At 44.9% G+C, this 27926-nt stretch overlaps 3 long non-coding RNA genes across 3 annotated transcripts; 1 reads left to right on the plus strand and 2 right to left on the minus strand.

Moving 5' to 3' along the window:
• Positions 1-401: 401 nt before the first annotated feature.
• LOC120373884 lies at positions 402-7481 on the minus strand. Its single transcript, XR_005585785.1, has 4 exons — positions 7310-7481; positions 6462-6658; positions 6046-6176; positions 402-462 (listed from the first exon to the last, which is right to left on the minus strand). It is a non-coding gene; the product is annotated as an uncharacterized LOC120373884 (long non-coding RNA).
• Positions 7482-7970: 489 nt separating this feature from the next.
• LOC120373883 lies at positions 7971-14584 on the minus strand. The gene is made up of 3 exons (XR_005585784.1): positions 14460-14584; positions 9044-9192; positions 7971-8152 (listed from the first exon to the last, which is right to left on the minus strand). It is a non-coding gene; the product is annotated as an uncharacterized LOC120373883 (long non-coding RNA).
• Positions 14585-14650: 66 nt separating this feature from the next.
• On the plus strand, positions 14651-16081 carry LOC120374063. Its single transcript, XR_005585877.1, has 3 exons — positions 14651-14732; positions 14823-14911; positions 15382-16081. It is a non-coding gene; the product is annotated as an uncharacterized LOC120374063 (long non-coding RNA).
• The last annotated feature ends 11845 nt before the right edge of the window (positions 16082-27926 follow it).

The raw sequence follows: 27926 nt of genomic DNA on the forward strand, positions 1-27926 counted from the left end.
TTGGGCAACCTTGTAAAGGGGTCAGTGAGCATTTTAATGTGTAAAAAAAAAAAAAAAGTCTGGAATTCTAGGCCTGATTTTCCATTGCCCTGCACACTGTGGTGTTTACACCAGTGCAAAGTGGCTATAAAAGTGACTAAGTTCGAAACGGCCTGATTCGCCAAAGCAACCACAGCCAGCTTAAATCACACACCCCGGTTCCCCCTCTTGATGATTGTTCTGCAGAGAGAATATTTACTTCTCACTAACCCATTAGTTCATTAAGAGCGGGATGGCGTGGTTGGCAGACGCTCCCTGGTCTGTTGCTTTGGAGTGGGTAATACAGCCGGACAAAATTAAACTCACGTCAGTCAATCGTTCGAAATCAAAAGACCTGCCTCAACCCCCTGGGAAAGAATTGTTGCATGATTCAGTCTCTGGGATGGCTTGAAATCTAGGATGGCCTGGGGAGGAGGAAATTGCCTAGAGAGAATGAGAGAGAGGGGACAATGTCTAAGGCAGGAAACAGGGCACAGAGGGTGGGAAATGAAGCAAAGCAATAGAGGATGGCACCCTGGGAGCAGAGATAAAAGATGAGATGATTACTAGAAACAGGACATTGTATCTCACTGCAATGATTAATACAAAGAATAGTCTTGCTGGGTTAGGCTGTGCCCTTGTTTGACCAAACCAAGCAAAGTATTAAAGGAGTGTATGTGTGGATCAGGAGGCTAAATACGTTCCCGGGTCTATCTGGATCTTGGGCTGGGGTCTGCACCTGCTCTTTGGATCACCCCAGCATGAGCAAGTGGGTAGGAATTAGGTGGAGCCTATGCTGTGCTCCCCATCATCCCCTTCCCCTGTTGCCGGCGAGTGGAGTTCAGGGCTTGTCTTCACATACAGCTGCACCGCTGGCTTTAGTGAAAAGCAACAAAGAGTCCTGTGGCACCTTAAAGACAAACAGAAGTATTGCAGCATGAGCTTTCGTGGGTGAATACCCACTTCGTCAGACGCATGTAATGGAAATTTCCAGAGGCAGGTATAAATATGCAGGCAAGAATCAGTCTAGAGTTAATGAGGTTAGTTCAGTCAGGGAGGATGAGGCCCTCTTCTAGCAGTTGAGGTGTGAACACCAAGGGAGGCTTTAGTGAAGACATTCATACACTGAAGGAAGAGCTTCTGCCATTAGAGTAGTTAATCCACCTCCACGAGAGGCAGGAGCTATACTGACAGGAGAAGCTCTTCTGTCGCCATAGCCCTGTCCACACAGGGGTTTAGGTCAGTATAACTGTGTGGATTTTTCACACCCCTGAGCGACCTAGTTATAGCGATATAGGTGTGTAGTGTGGACCTGGCCTCAGTCAGCATCAGTAGGGAAGTAAACTGTCCCCTTTCCGGGACTGTGGTAAATACACCACTAGGGATTATCTTCTTCAACGCTTAGCTGAAAAGTCGGCTATAGTGATTGTTCACCATTTGGTCCGCTCCTGTGTGGCCGCAAGAGCTTGACGGGCTAAGAATCCAACGTCAGAACTGCCTTGATACATCCATGTAATAGAGGGTCGGCCTCTGGGCTGCCTCCACCCCTCAGTTGGTGGAATTTTATGTCAGATGTTACAAGCCACCCAGAGAACAGTGTTTGACAGAATGTCTTATGGCATTCTTGCGACATGTCCGGAAAGCATAAGACGCCCTCTGTGGACAATGGCTCCAGTAGTCTGTAAACTGGAGGGACTGTAAACATCTGCATTACAAATGAAGTCATTCCCTTTTATGCCCAATATAAGATATTGGCATTTTTTGTGGAAAGCCTCCAGTTTTGCCCAGTCTGAGAAGCCCAGTGTCCACGTTTCACAACTGTACAAGCAGTACGGAGGGAATGCAGCACGACTAGATCCTGAACTTGGTGGTTGGGCCGATGATGATGATTCCATGTTCGTTGTAAATGACCCATGGCAGATGCTGCGATGCCAGTCCGGTGGGGAACCTCCACATGAGAGCTGGAGGAACTGGTGAGTATAGAACCCAAAGAGCAAAAGCTGGAGACTGCTTCAATAGATTTATTATTCAAAGAGATTGAGGTCATGGGTGGATTTTGCAGCTTTGTCTTTGACCACAAAACATGGAGGCCAACCTTAGCTGACTCCTCCTCCATTTGCTGGAGTGCCTTGTTATGAGTGAGCTGGCCTGTACTCAAGGCTGAGAGTAAACCCCAGTATAGCCCATATTATTAGTTGAGGTGTTTGGAAATGAAACCTACCAGATGATGTCTCTGTCTCATCATTCACACCTCTGCTTGTTATTGTCGGGTTCCTTTGATTTGTTTGAAAGGATGCGCCTCCAGTAGGGTTGCCAACTTTCTACTCACACAAAACCAAACACTCTTGCTCCGCCCCCTGCCACACCCTTCCTCCGAGGCCCCGCCCCTGCTCACTCCATCCCCCTCCCTCTGTTGCTCGCTCTCCCTATCCTCACTCACTTGCTCATTTTCACTGGGCTGGCTCAGAAGGTTGGGGTGCGGGAGCGGGTGAGCGAGGGTGGGGACAGCGAGTGAAAACTGGTTACCTGGCAACCCTATCCTCCAGCGAGCTGGGCCGGGCCTTGCCATGCACAAGGGTGGGATTTTACACATGGTTTTATAATTGGAGAGATGCTCTTGGGGGTTGGTCACTGGCCAATTTCTTTCAGTGCAAATGAGTCCTGCAGTACTTGTTCTGGTGGCAAATAGCAGTAACACAGTGAAAAGACTTTGTGCAGAGATAGTACGAAGAAGAAACTATCATATTTTGAGCCTCCCAGGCTATATCTCAGTGTTTCTTTAAGTCCAAGAAGTGGTAGGAAGTCTGCAGTTTAAAACTTTTTTTTTTAAAGCACAGGACATGGAATCAGCAATAAATGACACCTTTTTAGCCCTCTGAAATTCTGTGTTCTTGTCATTCTGCCAGGAAATAGCCACATTAACACTAAACCATGTTGCTTTTTATTTCTTTTGGGGAGTACAATGTATGATTTGCTACTTGTCTGACTCTCCTATATAGTCACCAGCACTGTCATCTTTAATATTATTTATTATCATCATTTTAATTTCATCTGAATGTGGAAGAAAGCCCCCAGAAGAATCACAGAGCAGTTACATGTAGAGCTGAGGTGATAAATTATTTGTGGAAGGGAAATAATATCTGAACAATCCCAAGCAGTCATTTGAGATGATTGGCTGCATGATTAAATCCTGTCTTATTGCCACAGGAGCTCAGGCTGGCTGCGGAGGATTAATGTCGGTAGCCGCCTCTTAGAATCATAGAATCTCAGGGTTGGAAGGGACCTCAGGAGGTCATCTAGTCCAACCCCCTGCTCAAAGCAGGACCAATTCCGAACTAAATCATCCCAGCCAGGGCTTTGTCAAGCCGGGCCTTAAAAACCTCTAAGGAAGGAGATTCCACCACCTCCCTAGGTAACCCATTCCAGTGCTTCACCGCCCTCCTAGTGAAAAAGTTTTTCCTAATATCCAACCTAAACCTCCCCCACTGCAACTTGAGACCATTGCTCCTTGTTCTGCCACCTGGTACCATTGATAACAGTCTAGATCCATCCTCTTTGGAACCCCCTTTCAGGTAGTTGAAAGCCGCTATCAAATCCCCCCTCATTCTTCTCTTCTGCAGACTAAACAATCCCAGTTCCCTCAGCCTTTCCTCATAAGTCATGTGCTCCAGCCCCCTAATTATTTTTGTTGCCCTCCGCTGGACTCTTTCCAATTTTTCCACGTCCTTCTTGTAGTGAGGGGCCTAAAACTGGACAGAGTACTCCAGATGAGGCCTCACCAATGTCGAATAGAGGCACTTTCCGTAGTACTTAAAACTTGTCCAGCGAGGGTGTCAGTGATGATCTCCAAGCTTAAACTGAGCTGAAGCTTTTTTCCACCTCAGCTGCTGTGGACACCCTCTCCAGAGTCTTGACAGGGGCAATCCTTCCTAGGATTTATGCCAGGCTCAGGGCATGCTGGAGCAGATCTCCAGGGGTGAGATTCCATGCTAAGCTTCTAAGAGGCACAGCACAGAACTTGCCAATGAGGAGGAAGAATTGAGGTTGCTTTCAGCTACTTTTGCATCCTCCCAATTCTGGGCTGCTCCAGATTCAAGAAGGGTAACTTAGCTCTATGGGGCGTTCTAAGCAGCCCTAGACTATGGCCCCATCCCCAACATGCCCTTCCTAATCCAACCCGGCCTCTAGACCTGGTGGTCTTTAGAAGACAGCCTCCAGCTGTCAGTATCCTGCACTGAGAGAATTCTCCCCTGGCCGGAACCAGGGCTTTTAAAGTGCTCCAGCCCTTTCACTGAGTGTAAAGATGCTGGGAGTTAAATGAGGTAGCTATGCAGGGCACACATGATCGATAAATCTCACACACGTGGTGTTTACGCACCTCCTTACTGAGTCTGTGTTAGGTTAATGAACCCTCAGTGCTAGAACCACAACTCAGGGCTCCAAACAGGACAAGAACTTATTGAATCTCTACCTCTTGGTAAACGGTGTACACAAGAACAAGAATTGTTACATTTCCTGTTTGAGAACACACTGAAAAAGGTAAAAATCTCATTAAACCTCTGCAAATCTTGACTTCAAATGTAAGTTTTGTATGATTGTCATTTTTGTCCTTAGCTTAACAAAATATAAAATTGAAAGTTTCTTTGGTTTTGATTTTTAAATTTTGTCATCAAACGGGTATTCAGTTCTACATTACTAGAAGTGTAACAATTTCATATAGATTTGTTTTCATGTCGTTGATAGTCGTACTTGATGGAAACCTCTAATTCTGGCTGGTTTTCAATGTTGTATTTGAGAAACGTCCAAATATAGGGCAATAAATTTTAAAATAATGTTGATACTTAAATGGAACAAAATATCTGTTTATGTAAGAGCTATCAGGCCATGATGATGGCTTTTAAATGATGAAGGTATTACTTCCAAAGTGCTTTTATCTGGAGATGACACCAGAAAGTATACTCATACAATTTGCAGATGACCCCAAACTGGGAGAGGTTGCAGGCACTTCCAGAGGGCAAGATTAGAATTCAAAAGGACCTTGATAAATTGTAGAATTGGTCTGAAATCAAGAAGATGAAATTCGGTGAAGACGAGTGAAAGCACTATACTTGGGAAGGAAAAAAAAATCAAATGCACAACTGCAAAATGGGAAATAACTGGATATGCAACAGTACTGCAGAAAAGAATCTAGGGGGTACCGTTGATCACAAATTGAACATCAGCTCACAAATGATGCAGTGGCAAGACAGGCTAATATAATTCTGGGGTATATTAACAGGAGTGTCATAAAGACACAGGAGGTAATTGCTCCACTCTACTCAGCACTGGTGAGGCCTCGCTGTGGCAGTGGCTGGAATGATCCCATTCATATTCTTCACTGTGGCATTAGAACAACACAGCAGAATCCACCCCATAAAAGCCTTCGTGTGGACTAGGACAGGGGGCCACTGAGAAGGTGTGTGGTGTAGTTCTGTGTAGACTTCCAGCCAAGATGGATGCGTTCAGTCAAGTTGCTAGTCCTTAACCTTAATCCTGTGATCAGTGCATTGACTGAGGGCTAGTCTACACTTACCTGCCGGGTCGATGCGGTGAGTTCGACTTCTCAGAGTTTGAACTATCGCGTCTAATCTGGACGCGATAGTTCTCCCTCCCCCGCCGCTCGGTCTCTCTCACTCCACACCAAACGGCGGTGCGTGGCGGTCAACAGGAGGGCCGAGGACGATCCCACCCACGGGCGTATGGGTAGTAAAAGTAGTTCGAAACTAGTCGTTCTACGCCAGCTACTCTATTCCACTGAACTGAACTTCCTAGCCTAGCCTAGACCTAGTGTAGACCTGCCCTGAGAGATTACGGTGCCTTTGGGGCATACATAATGCACCCCTCCATCCTGCAAACTTAATAGGTCTGATCCCATCAATCAGCGCCATCTGAAAACACATCTTTTAGAGAGTTTGTCAAGTTATCTGTCTATCATCTAATGTGCCATAATTGCAGTATATTGATCAATATAATCAATCGCTATCAGACCTTGTAAGGACTCTTCCCATCCCCATCCTCTTTCTTCCTGATGCTACTTCACTTTGATTTCTTTTTTTCTTTCCCACTTGACTGGTGTGTATTTCTGTCTGCACCACACCCACAGCAGCTCGGCAAGGATCCTGCAGGGACAGGCCATGTGATAATTATTCCCATTTTCCCTCCTAAACATTCTCTACATTCAGGTGATGATGATGCTCCTCCACTGGGGCCTGATCCAAAGCCCACCGTAGTCAGTGGGTTTCTTTCCATTGACGTGAACTGGCTGGGAATCGGGCCCTTGGTCCTCCTCCCACCTGCAGAGACTGCCGTGCCAGAAGCATTTTCACACCTAGCCTCACCTCAAGGTTTGCCCCCTTCCTTGACAGCTAATAACAAGGGGAGGGAAGCTTCAGTGGATGACTCACGGAGGCCACCTGCTGGAGCAACAGATTTCGCCTGCACAAGCATTTCCAGAGGAAACGGCTTCAGGTTGAATTGTGTTTGCAAGAAGCCCCAACGAACCCAGTTTTCAGACTCTGCGCGGTGTCCGAATGCAGGGGCCCTCTTGTTGCCACTGACTGGTGGTAAGGAGACGGAGCGGGAACAGGAGGCTGAAAAATGACTGAGGGAAAATGGTGCATTTACTATACAAATTGGTAAATATCCCTCCGTAATTGATCAAAAAATAAAAATAATAATAAGTAAAGTGCAAAGCTCATGACAAGTCCCCGTTTGAGAGCTCTGGAGGCCGGTGTCCTCTGTTCAGCCACAATCCAGCTGCAGCAATGCAAGCTGCCTGCACTAAAAGTATTCCTGTCACTGGCTCGACCTTACTCCTCCAGGAGTGAGAACCAACTCAGCCCTTAACCTTTCTGCTCAGACTACCAAACACAGGTCAAATCTGGCCCATTCACCATCTCCGTGGTAACACATCCATTCATTAGCAGCAGTTTTAGTTTGTATTGTGGCAGCAGCTGGGGACCCACAATCACCCAAGTCCCATAGACACCCAAAGGACAGTCCCTGAAAGAGCTTAGAAAGTGAATAGAAGACAAGAGGCAACAGGTGCATATGACAGAGGGGCAAGGGGACACAATGAGGCCAGGCTGGTCAGCATGATAACCAGCAGCCACAATCAGCTGCCTAATTTCAAGGTTTCTGCAGGCATCACAGTAGAGGGGAGTTGTAAGGAAGGACTGGAGGGATTGTCTGGGTGTGTAAACTGTCTGCTTCCGGTTGGCCTACCCCCACCTACTCATTTCACCCAGACAACCTTTGCGTGGTGCTCTTTTTCAGTCCCGTCGGCTGTGCTGGATGGGAAGCAGCCCTCTAGTGGCAAAAGGTTCGGCATCCCAAAGCGTTGGTGAGTAGGGAAATCATTTCCTGCTTAAAAAGCATGATCTCCCTTCCCCATAAACCTGGGGAGCCTGGTCCTTCTAAACTGCCCACCTGTGGAAAAAGCGACAGCGCTTGACAATGATTTTTCAAATGCACCTGGCTGCCCAGGAGCTGGTAGAAAGACAGGATTTCTGACATTTTCCTTTGGTATCTTTTTGCCTGGTGCTATTGGCTGCAATTCTCTGTTTGCACGAATAGTTTAGAGAACAGTGCTGGAGCCGCAGGCAAAGTAGGGCAGTTGTCCCCCGCAACAAATACTCTTCGGTTATCTAGTGTGTTATATCATTTGCCTCTCCATAAGAAATTCATCTGGTTCATGTTAAGCCTCACACTCCTGCTGATAGTGATTTCAGCTGAAAACTAGTCGTCCCCCACCCCTCCTTAACGTGTTAAATGCAGGGCAGAGGAAAGTCTCTAATAAACTCTGCTCCAGAAAATAAAGAAAACTGCATGGTTGGATTTTTTTATTATTATTTTTTTTTACCCAAATGCTGTGATCTAATCTTCACAGAATCAGGGTCTATTTACCCTTTGCCGGGCTGATGTGTGTTTGATTTGACAGTAACAGTGGCAGACAGACTCTGAAGGAACAGTGGTGTCCATTTTCAAAGGGCATTGCCGGAGTTGGGTGCTCCATCCATTAGGCAAAGAGATCTTGCTTCACGACATGCTGAACGTCTCCTGTTCAGTTATGGAGCAATATCAGTCCAGCGGGCCTCTAGGAAAGTTAGCTGTGTCAGTGGTGATACTGTCCTATAAATCCTCTAAATAAGGTGACCTGCTCTAGGTGTGATCTACAAACTGAAAAAGCATCTCTCTATGTAGAGTGCAGCATGCTATGAATTCCCTTGAACGTTGGGCTCCAAAAGCCAGGGTAATTATTTTGTTGCAAATATTGATGGTATCTGGTACTAGGGATATCTGGAGACATGTTGCAGGGTTTATATACAGAAGGAAACCTACATGCTGCAATACACCATCCCCTTGCTAACCTTAGAGAGCCAGGGGCGGCTTTAGGCATTTTGCCGCCCCAAGCACGGCAGGCTGCCTTTGGCAGCTTGCCTGCGGAGGGTCCGCTGGTCCCACGGTTTCGGCCTGCGGGAGGTCCTCCGAAGCCGCAGGCCGGGAGAGCGCCCCCCACGGCTTGCCACCCCAAGCATGCGCTGGGCGTGCTGGGGCCTGGAGCCGCCCCTGTAGAGAGCAGAGAGCCTGACTTCTGGGCTCAAGGATAGAAGTGTCATGAACCTGCAGATGGTGGAAGGAAGGCCTGAGAGGAATATTATGCCTAGTTCAAGCTCAGGCCAGGACCAGACTCAAGTGTACTCCTTGCAGAAGCAAAGCAGGAGCCTGCTGCTGCGAACAGCCTGGCTACCTCAAGCTTCCACTTAGGGGCAAACTAGTCCATGGTACAGCTCACAGTGAGGGAAATGCAGGGCTACTGTGTTTCAGCCTCTTGGTCTCCTGACAGTGGTTCTGTGGCCACTTCATGCTCTGTGGAAGGATTTATTTCTCCCTACCTACAGCAATAAATATCATCTAGCCCTCTCTCTGGGTTGTGTGCAAGGTCCCAGGATTTGGCTTTTGTTTTAGAACTAGACATTTTTCTCACCTTGGTTTCCCCATGAGCGGAGTGTCTACCCCTCCAGGGGAGCGTGAGGGTTAACTCGGCAATGCCTGTAAAGTGATCTGAAGTCTGTAGCTGGATCATGATGTCTCTTCTGATCCCTACAGCACATCCCCCACATAGCTCAGTAACAGCTGAAAAGAGGCAGAAAGCATATAACCTAGTTAGCAGTCCCAACCCACGAGGAGCCATTAATCACAACACACATCACCCACTCGTGCATCTGCTGCAAGCGCAGATGACCTGCTGGGCACTGAGTGTCAGGTTCTCATCCTCCTTTTCCACCCTAGCCCAGTAATTTATATTCAACGGGTCCACAAGGTTGATAGCAGCAGCAGTTTATAACAAAAAAAAAGGTGGGGAATTAACACCTGTCGGGCAGTACCCGGAATCTGGGCTATAGCATGATTGACAGTGGAGCCTAGCCTTGTCTCTGCAGAGGAGAGTGACTTTAGCCAGAGCACAAATAGGACGCGTGCCAAATGCAAAAGAATATTCATCAATTTGCATGTATTTGGGAGGCCTTAATGGAGAATGCAAGCTTCTGAATACCAGCAGTTCCTCAGGGGAAAAAAGGATATGGGGTAAAAATTTGGGATTTGGGGCAGAAAAACTTTGTAACACACTTGAGTATCCTTACATTTTAAAAAAGGGTGATCCCTGCTAGTTTTTCTCATAAAAGTTTGGTGTGGTTATTTGACTTCACATATAGCCAAAGTACAGAGAAATCGTTTTAAAGTGTCTGGGCAGATCCTCAGCCTGTGTAAATCAGCATAATTCTGTGGAACTCCACCCTCAGCTGGGGTAAATCAACATTGCTCAATTAAATATAAGAACAGCCACACGGGAACACAACCAATGGTCCATCTAGCCCAGTATCCTGTCTTCCGGCAGTGGCCAATGCCAGATGTTTCCAAAGGAATGACCAGAACAGGGCAATCATTGGTTGATCCAGCCCCTGTCCTCCAGTCCCAGAATCTAGCAGTCAAACACTTAGGGACACCCAGAGCAACTGACTACACCAATTTACACCAACCACATATCTGACTCAGTTTGTGAAACTCTGACTCACATTAGTGAGCGTTTACTCACATAAGAAGTGATAATGATTTCAATTGGCCATCACACATGGCCTAAATGCTGCCTAGCATGAATAAGTTTTGTGCGATTCTAGCCCATGTATAATATAAATGAGCTCACTCGAAGAATGTCATTGTATCATGTGAATGCAATAAACTCACATATTTATAGTCTGCAGCCTCAGATTTATATGTGAAGAAGTTAGACCATCGGCGGTATCCATATAATTGTATTTTATTCTTTATATCTTTCATATTTCTGTAACATTATGCCTCCGTCCAGACCGCAGTGGGAGGGTGACAGGTTTACATGTGTCAACCTACTCTTTTTCACACAGACTATCTTAAAGCCAGTAGTGAGTAGGGCATATGGTTTGTATATAACACTGACTGTGAAACCTGCCATTACATCCCCTGAGAATAATGAAATCAGCACCTGCAAGAGCAATCATAACAAATTTCACTGTCCTAGTTCAGGAACATGTTAACACTGCCAGCCTGGGTCTGTTTTTATAGATATATCGGACGCCGCCCTTAGCACAAGTAGGCATTTAACAAACCAGAGCTACTGAAAGAGAGGAATGTCTGATTGAATAAGACTTAAGAACTGAGGATAGGGGAATGTCATGGACAGTCAATTTCCATCATCAGACTGGGGTGATATTTTATTTAGGGCTGGACAGATTTTACAGAAGAACATAGGGAGTGCAACAGTATATCAGAGCCGGGTCCTTCTAGTTGAGTATCCAGCAACTAGTCCTGCATGCTTTACAGGAAGGTATAAGCCATCCTCATCCTGGGCTCACCTGCCCCTAAGGAAATGTGAGCTTCAAAGGTTTTGAGGTTGTATTCCAGGGGTCAGCACCCTTTCAGAAGTGGCGTGCCACTGCCGAGTCTTCATTTATTCACTCTAATTTAAGGTTTCGCGTGCCAGTCAGACATTGTAATGTTTTTGGAAGGCATCTTTCTATAAGTCTATAATATATAACTAAACTATTGTTGTATGTAAAGTAAATAAGGTTTTTTAAATGTTCAAGAAGCTTCATTTAAAATTAAATAAAAATGCAGAGCCCCCCGGACCAGTGGCCAGGACCAGTGTGAGTGCCACTGAAAATCAGCTCGCGTGCCACCTTTGGCACGCGTGCTATAGGTTGCCTACCCCTGTTCTATTCAGATAGACATCCTTAACTTTAACTTATCTGGTAGGGTTTGTTTCAGAAGCTTATGAGAAGCTGAGCGTTCCTAGATTCCGACAAGGAGAGCTGTTTCTTATTAGAAAGATTAACTTTGAGGGCAAATGTTCCCCTTTCAAACACAGACGGGCCCTAGCAATCCTCAATTCTCATTTCTAAGGCTTGTCTCTGCTAGCACCTTCACTGATAATTGTTCCTAGCAGAGCAATAAGTCTCCTGTAGCTAGGGCCCTACTTTGGAAGCTGGAAGACCTGGAATCAGATCCCTGCTCTGCCACAGATTCCTTGTGTGACCTTGGAAAAGTCTCTGAACCTCAGTTCCCCATCTGGACAGTGGGGAGAATAGCCCTGCCCGGCCCCACAAGGGTGCTGTGAGGAGAAATATATAACAGTGGTGAGGTGCTCAGATACTGTGGTATAGGGTGCCATAAACGTACCTTAGACAGGTTTTAGAAATAAGAGCAAACACTGATTCTTATTCCCCAAATTAGGTCAATAATAAAATGGATTCAGAAAAACAAGAGATCAGGAGGAAATGATTTAAAGGAGAGTTTAGCAAGGCCAGCCACTTCCTGTGCACTCCCTCATAGCCTAGCGTCATGCTACAGGCCACCTGCCTCAGTTTCCCCTTTTGGACTGTTCAATAAACTCCACAAAAAACAAACCAACCCTTTTGTCCATTCTCCTCTCTTCTCAGGTTGTGCTTCATTAATTTAACACACATTCAAAATAACATTTTTGAGTCCACACAGAACAAAGGTTTCTTTTCCTCTGCCCAGGTCGCCTTGCTGGGGGTCTTTCCTGCTTTCTGTTCCTGCTGTGCCACTTTCCCGGTCCTCACGCCAGTCCTTTCAGACTATATTTTTTCCCCTTGCGGCATAAAGAATCTTTCTTTCTGCATTATTCTCCCACCCTGCGTTGCTATAGCAGATGCTCAACCGTTTCTATAACTTTGCATGTTTCGCACAACCCATCTTTGTGCACATTTAGTAGATATAAATTACCATTGGAGGACCCCCTGCCCACCTTCATCACAGCCTCCTGCTGCTCTTAATAGGGTAGTCACCCTGATCTCTTCCAGGTATAGCTCACTCTGTAATCGGGGTTGGCTAGCACCAGCCCTGAAGGGATGAGCCACCCTGTGACAGAGAGAAATGAGGTGCCAGTAATAATCTGGACACGTTTCTATCTAGTTGTTACCAAGCCAATCTCTGGAAATACAGGATTAGGTGAAAATGAAAAAAATATATACAGTTTATCAAACTTCTCCAAAAGACATTTACTTTGAGTTTTGCTTGATGACTCGGATCAGTTATTGGTTATACAAACTAGTTTCTCCAGCCCTAGGTCCTAAAGTTGGTCAAAAAACAGAAATAAACATTGTGAAAAATTCTCCCATATAAGAACATAAGAAAAGGTCCATCTAGCCCAGTATCTGTCTACCGACAGTGGCCAATGCCAGGTGCCCTGAGGAGGAGACCTAACAGGCAATGATCAAATGACATCCTCTGACGAACAGAGGCTAGGGGACACCATTCTTACCCATCCTGGCTAATAGCCATTTATGACTTAGCACCACCATGAATATATCCAGTCCTTTAATTATGTTATAGTCCTAGCCTTTCACAACCTCCTCAGGTAAGGGTCCACAACAAGTGTGTGTGCGCTGCGTGAAAGAAGAACTTTTATTTGGTGACCCCTAGTTCTTGTATTATGTGAATAAGTAAATAACTTTTCCTTATCACTTCTCTCAACATCACTCATTTTTTTATATACTATCATCATCCCCCCTTTCTCTTCTCTTTTTCCAAACTGAAGAGTCTAGCCTCTTTAATCTTTCCTTTCCTTGACCCCTCTCTAAACCCCTTCATTTTTTTCTTTTCTTTTTTTTTTTTTCTTAGTTTTAGAATTTTTTTTTTGAGGAGGAGAGACAGATCACATCACATCACAGTATATTGATATGGATGGGATTTATATATATATAATATAATATATTCTATTCTCTATTCTCTTCTCTATTTAATGATTCCTAACATCCTGTTTGCTTTTTTGACCGCCTCTGCACACTGCGTGGACATCTTCAGAGAACTATCCACGATAACTCCAAGATATTTTTTAAATAAAATCTGAAATGTTTTTAACCAGCTGTATAGATAACATGCATTCAGTTTTTCAGCTAACTGGGACATTTTCATGAAAATTTTATTCCATTTTCTATTGAAAAGCTGATATTTAGAAAAAAATTGACCAGTTTAATTTGTAATGGCAGCAGATTTGGGTCCACTCATACTCGGAACCAAAGATCCCCATTAGTGAGATGCCTGTTAAATATTTGATAACAGTTATCTATTTTGTAAGGTAAAGCTGATGTTGAATCCTCATATCCCAGGGATACTGGGGAAATAGGGACCATGATGTATTAAATGGAAAACTGATATACTTTTTAAAGAGTCTTGAAGGTATTAAATCACATTCAATGCCAAAATGTGCTAGACATTTTCTTTGTGTATTATGTTCACTCACCTCAGACCATAAGTCTGTGAAAAATTAACTTAACAGGTTGTACCACTAGAGGTCACAGTTGTAATTTAGATCAGCAAAAAAGGGGGAAATTGCGAAGGAAAACATCATTGTTAACTTTATTAGTTACGATTTTTACATAGAACATAGGCTCATGATAATGGATTTCATTTGTTTGTGTTTCCTCTTTGACTCTAAAAATGGAGTGTGCATAATTATCCTGGGGATTTTGCATAGAGTCCAACAAACTGGTCTTTTATTAAAAATTGTTCTAAGGATCTGGTGTCAGGTTACTTTAATTAACTCTTGATGACCGAAGGCACCTAAAACCGTTAGCTGAGCATGGCTTTGGGGAGGAGCTGTTGTTGACACACTGAATCATATACAACACTCATGATCAGTGGCCACTTAGCTTAAGGTGATGGTGTTTTTAGGCCCATCCAACATATTGAATGAGGTGGGAGATGTGATGCAATACATGTCTCTAGTTTTCCCTCTAGAAGAAGTGGCACTCCGCTGACATCCTGACCAAAGCAGAGGAAGAAAATCAATATTCCTGTGCTGCCCCTGCCCAGTTTAGGTATGACCCCAAGGTAGAAATTTTACCCACCTGGATAGTCAGGATAACTCAATCGTGTAGATTTTGATTATCATCCTGCACGTAGTCTCTAATAAGCAGTGCTAAGTATTGTGCCAACAAGCAGAGTATGTGTCTAACCAGTGCTACCAATTGAGTACTTATTATGACATCATCATTGCTGGCTAGAAGGTTTCTTCCCAGAACTCTGGACTTTTATCTGCCTTTGAGATCTGGATGATTCTCATTCCTGACCCACAGAGATTAACATAACCGTCATGTGGAATTCTTGCTGCAAACAGATCGGTAGTTATCATATATATATATATATATATATATATATATATATATGTATATATATGTATGTATGTGGTGGTTTGATTGTATATGTTCAAGTGTCCGGGACGGGTGAAGGAGAGGATGAAGGATAACTCACAATTGTTCCAGGAAGAGTGATCCACCAATACTATGGACTCTCCTCCATCGTGAGTTTGCTATTTGTTGCATCCTTTAATCAGGCTCACCGCATTCAGCTTAGCCAGAGATGCTGCCAAAACAGTAAAGCTCACAAGGCTGGAAAATCAAATATTTTAAAAGTGTCCTTTGACATTTTCTTCTTTTTCCCTCATCCCCTTTAAGATTTTTTTAACACGTCTCTCTCTTTTTGTTTTTTCTCTCAAAAGCACCCCAGGAAGATGCATATTATTCTGGATTCAACGTCACTGTATCCTGGAATGGTGCCCACATGGGGACATACAGGGAGCTATAACGGAATAGCCATTGTGAAGTAGTTTATGCACAATAGCTATTCTGGTCAACCTCCTGTATTGACAAGTCCTCATCGAGCTATATTCTGCCATCCCAACATTCTCCCAAGTTCATGGCTCTGGCATTGTAAACGAACCTCTAGGGCCTATTGCTCATTTACACTAATTTCTCTCTATTGATTTTAAAGGATTCTCCAAAGTGACTTTGCTGCATTGACTCCTGATTTACACCAGGTTAAGTGACGCAGTTCCATGACTGATAACAGCTTTTTGAGCAATTGTAGCTGATCAACTAATTCCGGATGAAAAGTCAGATGCAAATGCCTCCTCTGCTATAAGGGACTGGAAGACAGACAGTATTTTAACAACCCAGCTTGGAATTACAAGAGCATTTGAACACGGGACCAACAAAATGAAAACTATGAGCCTTTATCCCTTGAGCTAAAGGTTTAAGCTAGAAGTGTAGCAGACTCATAAAAATCTTATGTGGATCAGCCACTAGAGGGGAACAAAGACCCATAATATTTCCTAGATTTGCAATGAAACCTGAAATTTGACCTATAATCTGCAGGTCACAAGATATTGATTATCATCCTAATAGTATTATACTGGCAACACATGTATTTTTTTTTGCTGGATTGGATTGAATTGTTGACAAGGATAAACTCAATAGAATTTATTAATCACATATTTCACTAGCAAGCGGAAGGAAAGCAAATATTGTTCCTTCCCTGATTGTTTTCAGGGATGCAGGGATTATATTAAATACACTGCCTCCGAATCTGGGTGAGAAATGAAGGGACAATCCAGCCATTAGCAAAAGTATCTTTTTCCTAATGAAACAGTTTCTGATTTGGATACTTGATATTGTGTGTGTGTGTGTGTGTGTGTGTGTGTGTGTGTGTGTGTGTGTGTGTGTGTGTGTGTGTGTGTGTGTGTGTGTGTGTGTGTGTGTAAACAACAACCAGCCTAAAAATGGAATGATTCTGGAACGAGTGTTCAGAAAAATCATGCACAAAATCCTCTATAAACAGTCACTGTAAAACTGCTATTTTTTATAATCTGATCATTCTGTTACTAATTACAGAGGCATCATTCTTTTGCACTGTTTTGGAGTTCTCTGGCTCAAATAGATTTTTTCCATCTCTGACTGCTATGGTCCTAAAATAAACATTTTTCAAAGATTTTAACAGGGATAGCTTCTAACTCACCCAGTACAGATAGGTCCCTGATGAAAATGAACTCAGCAAATTAGTTAGTAGCTAACTTCGTTTATGTAAGGCCTGGTTTATGCTTAAAATTTCTTCCAGTATCGCTGTGTCAGTCCGGGGTGTGAAAAACCACACAGCCTCCTGACATAGCTACGGTGACAGAAGCCTCTTCTGGTGGCAGAACTGCATCTTGTTGGACTAGCTAACAGTTCAGGGTGGTGGTGTGTGATGATTGTTCTGAGCCTGGTGAGTCATCTGAGTCCTAAGGGTCTTTCCAATCCACAAGCAAAGGTCTAGCCAGGTGAACCCAAGAGAGGTTTATAGGCTTCTAATGACAGCAGCCACTCCCAGTTGCCTGGTAGTCTGCTCCAGCTCCACCCATGGCCGGACGCCCGGCTGTCCTGACATGGTGTTCCTACATCAACAGAAAAAGTCCTTCTGGTGGAGCAAGGTAGAGGTTATGTCAACATAGCTCTTTTGTAGACCTACCCTAATGATTGGAAGACAGGATTTTAGGCTAGATGGACCTTTGGCCTGGCCCAGGATGGCTGTTCTTACGTTCTAAGTTACCTGAGGTATAGAAATATGAACATTTTTGATGGGTGGAGAGAGCTTGTTAACCTTAAAACCAATATAAAACCTCTATTTGGCAAGTGATTTGTTGAGAAACATGATGTAAAAACTCTTGACATTTTGGGGGGAAATTGCTGACAATTCAATTTGTCCAAAATTCAACTCAGGATTGGTTTAAACTTTGAGGGCATGAGCAGGGGAACTCCTTATTTCAACCAAACCAGTTCAGCTATTTCTGAAAGGCAATCATGTCCTCTTCTGCCCTTAGGTTGCATGGAGATGAAGCCTAGAGAGAAGTATCTTCACACCATCCTGGTAGCAGGAGTGGATAGGTAGCCTTTCTCCAGATGCTTTCCTAAAATTGAGTCTAGCCACTACCCAGGAATTTTAAAGTGATGCCTTGACAATTTCAGCCTGAGCAATGGGAACTAAACATGACAGACACATGTGTAAAAAGTCTTTGTTGATCTATGACACCGGCCCTAAAATAAATGTGTATTATTTGTTCATATTTTTAAAATACATTTTGGAATTGAAAACCATCACAATTCCATTGTTAGTAGTTAAATGGTAGGAGGTGACCAGTCTGCTTTTGTCAGGTTTTGTGCAAACAGTTGTATATAGGTTTGTTTCAACATAAAAGTATGCAATGTGCAGGAAAGGGATCAGGGAATCACAGAACCATTGGGTTAAAAGGGACTGCAAGAGTCATCTAGTCTAACCCTATGCCAAGATGAAGGATTTGTTCTGTCTAAAACCATCCGAGACAGATGGCTTTAGAGATCATTGATAAGTGCCCATCGAATTTCTTCATCTAATTTTGTACTAATGTTCCCCTCTGTCTCTCCAAAGAGCTCTCCTCCTAACCCAGTGGAATTAAAGATCAGATCCAAGCTAATTTGAAGTCAATGGAAATATAAGTCAACAGTGTGATGCTGTTGCAAAAAAAGCAAACGTGATTCTGGGATGCATTAACAGGTGTGTTGTGGGCAAGACACGAGAAGTCATTCTTCCGCTCTACTCTGTGCTGGTTAGGCCTCAACTGGAGTATTGTGTCCAGTTCTGGGCACCGCATTTCAAGAAAGATGTGGAGAAATTGGAGAGGGTCCAGAGAAGAGCAACAAGAATGATTAAAGGTCTTGAGAACATGACCTACGAAGGAAGGCTGAAAGAATTGGGTTTGTTTAGTTTGGAAAAGAGAAGACTGAGAGGGGACATGATAGCAGTTTTCAGGTATCTAAAAGGGTGTCATCAGGAGGAGGGAGAAAACTTGTTCACCTTAGCTTCTAAGGATAGAACAAGAAGCAATGGGCTTAAACTGCAGCAAGGGAGGTTTAGGTTGGACATTAGGAAAAAGTTCCTAACTGTCAGGGTGGTTAAACACTGGAATAAATTGCCTAGGGAGGTTGTGGAATCTCCATCTCTGGAGATATTTAAGAGTAGATTAGATAAATGTCTGTCCGGGATGGTCTAGACATTATTTGGTCCTGCCATGAGGGCAGGGGACTGGACTCGATGACCTCTCGAGGTCCCTTCCAGTCCTAGAGTCTATGAATCTATGAAAGACTGCCATGGGGCTATGCATCAGGACCTAAAAGCAGGAATGGGTAAAAGTTGCAAAGTTTGCATCCAGGCTTCCCTCAAGTTTGATGGCTATTTGAATCTGAGCCCATCACTAGTCAAAAAGTGTGATCGAATACCTGCTATTGCATGAGCAGATCTGCAGACCATCCCTGTACATTGAGTAAAACTTAGGGAGGTGGTTTCCATGAATACAAGCTATGTCCTCCTACCCCCTGTATATGTTTGAATCACCTGAGGCTAGGGGGGAGAAGTTGGGTGGGGAATGATAGCTGGGAGCCAGATGGGGAGGATTAAATGGATAGTAGGAGACAAGAAATGGGTGGAGGAGGCTTCTTGGACAGCAAGAATCGGAGGTGGTAGATATGGAGGTGGGTGATGACAGAGGAAAAGTGATTGGTTGGGGGAGCGAGGAGGAGCAGGGAGTCGGAGTGTAGGGAGCCAGTGTACCACAGGAAGAAGTAGTTTGGGAAGCTGGAGAAGTGGGGAGGAGGAGATAGTGATATTGGTGGAGCGTGAGTGTGTGAAAGGTTTGTGTAGATGAGTCACAGTGCAAAGCTACATGTTAGAAGCTGTTGGTTAGAAGCTGTTGAGCTTGTTGCTTTGGGGGCTAATCTGAGGTTAAGGATTCATCCTCGCTTGTATCCTTTCATCCTCTGACTGCCTTTCATCCTCCACCTCAACCAAACACTTTTGATTTGGGGTCTCTGCTTTTACAAATCAAGCATGACCAAGCACCCCTAAATCCATGGCTTGCTTGTAGACAATCTGTATTTGCACATGGGCTTCACCAGTCCCTAGTTGCATGTCTGCCTATATCACTGTGTGTTGCATCATATTAACATATTTATAAATGTAATAACCTCCCATTGAAAAAAATCCTTGCTGCATCTTGCCATAAATCTAGGTCATCAACTTTCTGGGGCAGATATCCCATCTTGTACAGCTCCTTGCACAACGGGGCTTCCAGGTGCTACCGCGATCTGAACAATAAAAAATAAGAAGACTACAAAGGTGTCTTCCTGTTTGTGTCTCTAAATATCTCTACTTGCCACTTAGTGACGCAGGCTATGTCTACACTGCCCTGCAGTTGGGACTACAGGAGCATGGATAGCAGCGCGCACCAAAGTGCGAAGCTGTAGCTCCCCCATGTGGATGCTGTTCCTAGTTTGCATTAAGTGAAATGCCCATGGACTTAAGGTTCTGATCCAAATTTCATAGCCATCTGTCACTCTAGCAGGTCTTTAGATGGCCCCATCCATGTGGTATCTGAGTACCCCAGCTCTACACACCAAAATATCAGAACTTCGATAAAGCTTCTGGATCTCAATCCAAATCTGAACTTAATGGGGCACACCTCCATCTGGAGTTTCAGCAGAAAATCATAGTTGGACCAGGTTAACTCGGAAACAGGTCTAGGTTTGCTGAAAACATTTGCAAACTTTTCAGTTCTCCTGGTCTGAGTTGTGAGTTGGTAATAAAACCCAAAAGAATACAGGAATTGCCAGGTTGGCTCAGACCGGGGGTCTATCTAGTCCAGGATCCTGTCTCAGACAGTGGCCAGTACCAGATGCTGTAGAGGGAGATACAGTAGGGAATTATAGAATAGCCTGCCTCCAAGGAAATTTCTTCCTGACCCCATCATTCAGAAGTTGGCTTATACCTAGAAGCATGTGGATTCCTAGCCCTTCCTATATTTATGGGTGGTTGAAGTCTTACTATTATAGATCTGGATGTTTTCTCAGGCAAATTATTATAAGTTTCCTGCAAAGCTGGGGCACTCATGGATTACCTTTTGGGGACTAAGGCCTAGGTGGATTTTCTGGCATGGCTGTCTCAACTGAAAAAAAACCCTGGAAATAAAACATCACTGGCCACAAATAATTCAATTGATTCTGTGCACCAGTAGTCTTGTTGTGGAAGGCTCTTACTGTTCTGCCTGATGAGGGTTAACTTTCTATGATGTCACTCCGGGCAGTGGAGGAAACAGCATGTCTCCTGTCCAGCCGTGCTGTACACATTTGTTTGTGACTTGAGTGGAGGTGATTCACAACAGAGTTATGTCTCCCTAAAGGCTTTGCAAATAGTCAGACATTAAATCTCGACTTAAATCTGCCAAGAGTTAATGTTTATCTTTTATCAGAGTAATGAGGAAAGTTAAAGCAAGCTGGCTGGCTTCAGGCTGAAGTCTAACTCCCTAACTTTCTGTTAAATTAGGCCCAGTGGGGGCGTAACTGCCTCCCCTGGGAGCTCAGCACTCTGCTGCAAGTGATGCCAGATCCACCAACTCATGCTCATTACAAATGTCGCTCACTCAGCTCACCTCCAGAATTATTTTAGGACCTGTCACCAGAACGTTCTCCCACGAACAAATGTTTCCAGCACACTTTAATAGGGAGGCTGAGGTTCCTGGCAACAGTTACCGCTGCACCTACTCCGTCACTGCCTTTTCACCCCCTTGCACAAGAGAAAGCAGCAAAAGACACTTGCCCATCAGGCAGTTGAAAGGAATCAGCTGAGTTATATTCAGGGCTGAGACGGACGGGAAGGAACTGTCCCCTGTTGTAGAAATAAATAAATGGTGGTTGATTGAGATGGGGCTGGTGGACAGAACCAAGCTTTGGGAAGTTCCAAACCAGCCCAAATCCAAGTAGAGTGGCCAGATGTCCCAATTTTATATGGACAGTCCCAATATTCAGGGCTTTGTCTTATATAGGTGCTTATAAGGCCCCCACTGATTCCGATTTTTCACACTTGCTATCTGGTCACCCTAAAGCCCAGTCATGGGCCTATTTCTATAATACCTGAACCCCAGAGCTGATTACTGTTGCATTTGAGAAAAGCTTTGATTCCCTAGAATTTAGTTGAAAATATATATGTAGGGAGACGAGAGAAGGAAGGGGGACAGATGTGCCTTACTATAGGGTTACCACTTGAGTCCTTGTTGCAGTCTCCCTTCCAGACATATATAGGAAGATTTGCATAAGACCACAGGAATTAGAGTTAGAAACAACCAATAGTGTCAGGTAATCCATTCCTCTGCCAATGCAGGAACCATCCCTACAGTCAGGGCCGGCGTTTCCATTTAGGCGACCTAGGCAATCGCCTAGGGCGCCAGGATTTGGGGGAGCGGCATTTTGCCAGGAGGGCAGCAGGCGGCTCTGGTGGACCTTCCGCAGGCGTGCCTGCGGAGGGTCCGCTGGTCCCGCGGCTTCAGTGGACCCTCCGCAGGGGCGCCTGCGGGAGGTCCACCAGAGCCGCGGGACCAGTGGTGAAATGGGTAGAGCCGGCCCTGCACCTAGGGCGCCAAAAACCCTGGTGCCGCTCCTGCCTACAGTGTGGTAAATGGACTCACGCTCTGCTTAGACGGCTTTCACTTTTAAATAGCTAAAGTTTTGTGAGCCATTGGCACATGCTCAGGTGGAAACACAAAGGTGCTGGCTGAGCCATCGTCCCAGTTCTGAGCGGCTCTGAGGGCTCATAGTGTTCAGGACGACGGTGGCTTTTATTGAATGGATTGCTTTAAAAATATGCACGGAACAAAGTATTGAAACATTGACACAAACCATGGCAAAGGAAAACCCTGGTGGTTAAGTATTGTAACTAATCACTGTTTGTAGAGGGCTTTGGAAATGTAAAGGGTTTTTATTAATGTTTCCTGGATCATATAGACACTCATCATCACATTGGTATCTTCATCATTATGAAGAGCGTTGACGTCTTTAGTGGAAGCTGTCGGTTTGATGACACTTCAGCCACTGGATCTCCTTCATGGATGTAGGCTGACAAACATGAGAGGTAGCTCCCTACTGGAGAGATTTCAGTGTTGTTCAGTAGCGACACAGAGATAGTGGGGAGAGAAATGTGTGAAACGGGAGATGACACTCAACGAGGTGGGCATTAGTGGCAGGACGATGAGACACAATAATTACAGGATTGTACCTGTAATCTGATGAAGTGGGCTGTAGCCCACGAAAGCTTATGCTCAAATAAATTTGTTAGTCTCTAAGGTGCCACAAGTACTCCTGTTCTTTTTGAGGAATGTACCTGACACTCTGGCATGTCTTTTCCAACTTTATGGTCCTCTGATTGACTCGCTTGGTAGCTTCTTCCCAGCGGTTGTCTGCTCTGTTTTTAAGAAGCGCTGTATACACAGATCTCGCTCACAAAAGCCTCTAGTATCAAGTTTGCTATATGCTAAGTTGAATAGGAACCAAGTGTTGTATTATTTCATTATTAGATAAACTAATAAATAGCTCCCTGATCATCAGAATGCCAAACTTTTCTTTTTCTTTTTGTTATTTTAAGAGTCCATCTTACTAGCCCGATGACAGAAATACACTTGCATCTACACTCTGAGACAACAGGTGAAAATCAAGTCCATGGGGAATTTTTTCCCTCCAGTTTGTCTCTTTTTCTCTCTCCTTCTCGCCTTTTATAGTGCAACACATGTCAGGGTTCGTGTAACAAAAAGAATGTCCAGTGTCAGGCGAATAATTTTTCCATCTGTGGGGTTTTTTTTTTCCATTTTATATTTTTTGAACGGAAGTGGCATTTGTGAGATGCTGGTTGTAACCGATACCTCCCGAAGTTGCGTAGCTCATAATCAGCAGCCTTCTGTTGGTATTCCATTTTTGGCTGCTCCAGCTGTTGTTATGGATGGAATATGTGTCAGTTAGGTTGACAGCTGCGGGCTCGCAAGCAAAGTGAAAGTTGTTTTTTCCTGTTCAGCAGTTGTCTTATCCCCCCACCCCGCCTCCACCTCCCACCCCCAGACATAGTGGCAGTGTTTGCCCGTGATAGGCTAAAGTTAGAGGGCAGGAATGAATTACTACAATTAAGATATCTTCTATGTAGTTGCTGAACTTTGCAGGACCTCTCTTCCTGCCCTTTCACAGAAAAGGTGGTTGTGCGTGAGCCTAATTCATTCCGGTGTGTAGACTCACCGATTCAGAGATTCAGAGGCCTGAAGCATCTAGTCTGACTTTGGGCCTGTGACAGGCCACAGGGCTTGCCCAAAGAAGTTCTGTTTGCACTAGAGTGCGTTGAAGTGCTACGGATCTGGGACAATAATGAGAGCAGGACGCATAACAAAAACTGCCAGAGAAAACGGTAATGGAACATTTTGGGAGCCTTTGCAGCACGGAAAGACTCTGGCAGTGAGGAGGCAGCAGGATGCTGCTAAAAATAGCAGTATGGACAGGGGAGGCATGTCTTGGGCATATAGAGAGCTGTAGAGAGTGTTCTGGTGTGTCTTTACTGGCCTAAGCAGTACCTCATCGCCTAGACTACTGTTTATACCCATGCTGGGGGCATGGAGTATATGTACTCCACACCCCGCTGTGAGACATGCAGTGTAGAAGTACCTTAAGTGTATTTGATTATTAAAATTCTACTTACAATCTGGAACAATAACCTCTGTGGTCAGTCGGTATTGAGCCCTGTCATATGCTTTTACAGGTCAGGTGATTAGGGCCAAGGAATAAAACCTCTGCCACTTAAGAGCACTGCTCTGTATTCTACCCTTACTCTACAGTACGTACACTTGAGTTTAGGGACTTTCTAGAGCCGCAGAGCCAGTTTTGGGGAAGAGAATTGTTTCTCACTAAATGTGTTGTGGAGGTGGAACTGTGCTTTCCTTTCATTTCCTGCCTATATGCCTACAGTAACGCCCACACATATAGCAACTAAAACCAGGAGAGACCATATTTACTTTTCTAGCAATTCCACAATGTTCTCACTCACCCTAAATATGTTCCCTGGAGGCTGGGGGGAATAACAGGGGACTGATACAAATAGCTGCAAATCTCCTAGCAGGCACTCGTTGTTCTAAGCCTGATCAACAGCATGAATCAATGCCTCATCCTGCAGGATAGCAAAGTAAGTATACTGTAAATAGCACCTTGTCTGGCTCTCTCTTTCGGGATGTATTGGAAATGTTGGAGAGCCATTTACCTGTAACAGCGAAGGAGCAAGTTTACAATATGCCGCTTTGAAATTTGAATCAAGAAGCTTTCTCCTATAAGAGAGTGACTTAGGGTAAAAGTCGAGGCTGTTTCTATAGCTTTCCAACACAGGCAGCACGGGAAGGTTAATTTCCGACTCCCAATCATGCTGTGTAAAATTATTGCACCAAGAAAATTGAAGAAATATTGGTCGTCATCCACATTTAACTGCCAAAGCATTTTCAAGCGCCCTTCTTTTATCAAAGACCACTTTCGACCTTATTTTAATCCTACTTGAAAGAAAGGGACTTTATTGAGTAACTATAATGAAATAACCATGTGCTGCGTTTCTCGCGTCATGCTGAATGTTTCTACTTTCTGACAGTATTGATTCCAGACCAAATCTCCCCAGGTATCTCAACCCCAGTTCTTCTCCCAACAAGTCAATAAATACTGACAAAGATCTGTACAAAGCTCCCTTTACAGTGGACTCTCACTGCTTTTGTGAGTGCAAGAAAAGCTGGGGCAATAGCGTGGGGTGGGGGGAATTGTTCAGATTCAAAAATAAATGTCAATTTGAGGGTGGTTTTTTGACCCTTTCATGCTGCTGTCTGAACATTCCAGTAGTTGAACTCTGTCAGCAGTAATACCGGTGAAAAGTGAATTTTAAGCATGAATATTTGTGGAAAGCAAATTTCAAATGGTCTGTTTGATTGTAACGATATTCAAAATTTGCACTGCGCTGGTTACTTTCGTAAGCTGCCTGTAGACAAGCGGACTCACCCCTGCGGCGCCTCCTGCTGGTGACTTCTGGGAATTAACTCGATTCAGCTCTGGAGCGGCCTCTGCAGGCCGGTGATCCACCTGTCCCTCCCTGGATCCGGTGCCCTATTACATGGGGTGCTGCCCCCTGGCAGTAACCCCTTTCTCTCAGAGTCTCCCCTCCCCGGGGAACTCCCACCCTCTATCCCCACCTTGCCTCAGTATGTGGCTACTGCCAGTCATTGTCTAGCCCCACGCCCTGGGGGCAGACTGCAGTACCAGCCACTCATCACTGGCAAGGAGGGTTTGGACCTGCTGACTTGGCCTACCCCTGGGCTGCCCCCTGCAACTCCAAAGTATCTATTAGCCCAATGCTAGGCTGCAGCCTGGGGGCTTTCCAGGCTGGAGCTCCCCAGCTCCTCAGCCTGTCCCCAGCCCTGCTTCACTCAGGTACCTTGTGTCTAGCTCCCTGCAGCCAGGCCCTTCTCCCTCTATAGCTAAAGAGAGACTCTTTTGGGCTTCTGGCTCACAGACTCTTATAGGGGCCAGCTGGGCCTGACTGGGGCCTGGCCACAGCTGAGCCTGCTTTCCCCAATCAGCCCAGGCTTCTTGCCCCAGCCACATCCCTCTCCTGGACTGTTTTAAGCCCTTCAGGGCAGGAGCAGGGGACCACCCTGCTACACTGCCCAATCAGGAAGCAGATCTAATACCATGTGACTTCAGCCATACCATGTAAATAAGCGGAAGCGCAGGAAGCTGGAAGTTTGACAATCTAACGTTTACAACAGGAGTGACCAACCGGTGGCTCCGGAGCCACATGCGTCTCTTCAGAAGTTAATATGCGGCTCCTTGTATAGGCGCCGACTCTGGGGCTAAAGCTACAGGCGCCAACTTTCCAATGTGCCGGGGGTGCTCACTGCTCAACCCCTGGCTCTGCCACAGGCCCTGCCCCCACTCCACCCCTTCCCGCCTCTCCCCCGAGCCTGCCTCCCCCTTCCCTCCCCGATTTAGCTACACAGTCTTCCCGAGTTCTGCTCCTAGACACAATAACTTGGCAATTTATAACTCTGCACAAATAAAGGGATTAGGTTCCATGCCCGAATCGTTCCCGTTTACCTTATAGTTATATGTGCAATACCACACTAGCACCGGGCACGTTGTCTTCTTGATTGGAGGTTAATGCTCACATGTGCCACAAAACACATTCTAACCCATACATTGTGCTGCGTGACATAATCCGATATCAGTTACTGCTTGTTTCCTCCTAATTGTCCTTTCCACTAGACTCCTTCAGCCACATTCAAATTCTTCACCTCCTACATCAAATGCATTGCGATCCATTTCCTCCAGCCATAGACACCGACTGGGGGGGAAATTTGGCACTAAGAGCCTAGTGCAGTGATTTTTTTTCCTCCTTTAAAAAAGCAGAATAAAGCTGTTGATTTATTTAGAAGCCACATCTTCCCAGGCTCACCAAACATCTGATGATATTATTTCAATTGCCTGGTAATTCATGGGCAATCTGCTTTTCCACTCACCCAAGCATCTTTCATTTATGAAAAGATTGAAATGGTGGATGTTTATTTTATCTCTTTTCCCCAGTGCAGGAGTTTAATAATTTAGCAGCAGATTTGAAACTGCTCCGTGCGGAGTAATTTGGTTTTAGAAAGAAAAAAAAAATCTCCTTTTTTTTTTCTCTCCCAGATCCCTATATATAAGGATATGGTTTGCTTTGGATCATATTCACTCTCTGAAGAATTGGTTTTGCTATTAAAATCTTTATTTCACTACAGATTATTCTACCATTCCTTTGTCTTTCTGCTATTAGTCTGCTTTTGGAATGCAGCTGTCATGATGGCTCTTAGTATTCTGTTTTCTATTGGTTCCCAGAGATGCTTTATATCCCCCCAGAACAATCCAATAAAGGATTTCAGGTGCTTTTTGCTCTGCCAAATGCAGCTCATCAAGAAATGTGCAGGAGAGACAGGAAGCAGAAGGCTTTTGGCACAAGTGTTATTTACCAATGTTGTGTTTTGATTCCATTTTCATTTGTGCCTCCTCGATGTCCCATCAAACTTTTCCTTTCTAAACGGACAGTCAACCCTAGAGTGCTCTTCAGATCAGAACAGGGCTGGGAAGGTAAATGCACACTGAGGGATATATAGTCCCTGTGTCCTTGCAGAAAGGGAGTGTAATGTACACACCAGGGGAGCAATTGCAAGTGAGACAAAGTGTAACTGAGAGACACATCCATCCGTTGTGACTTAAGCGGAGTAACCCTGGTGATGAATTTGTCCTAGGAACTCTAGAGAGTGGATGTGACATGTTCTCTGAGGGGATGTCTGCACTGCAGTTAGACACCTGAGGCTGGCCCAGGCCAGCTGACTCGAGCTCATGAGACACAGGCTGCGGAGCTGTTTAATTGTGGTGTGGACGTTCCGACTACAACTGTGGTCCGAGCTTTGAGACCTTCCCAGTCCGCAGGGTCCTCCAGTCCAGGGTCCAGAGCAAGCCTGGAACTCTACACTGCAATCAAACAGCCCTGCAGCCTGAGCCCTGTGAACTTGAAATGCCCTCTCTTGGTATTGACACCTCCCCATCAATTATTGGGAGTGGATCACATCCACCCTGACTGAATTGGCCTTCAACATTGGTTCTCCA

Source organism: Mauremys reevesii, linkage group 10, assembly GCF_016161935.1.
Source record: "Mauremys reevesii isolate NIE-2019 linkage group 10, ASM1616193v1, whole genome shotgun sequence".
Taxonomy (NCBI): Eukaryota; Metazoa; Chordata; order Testudines; family Geoemydidae; genus Mauremys; species Mauremys reevesii.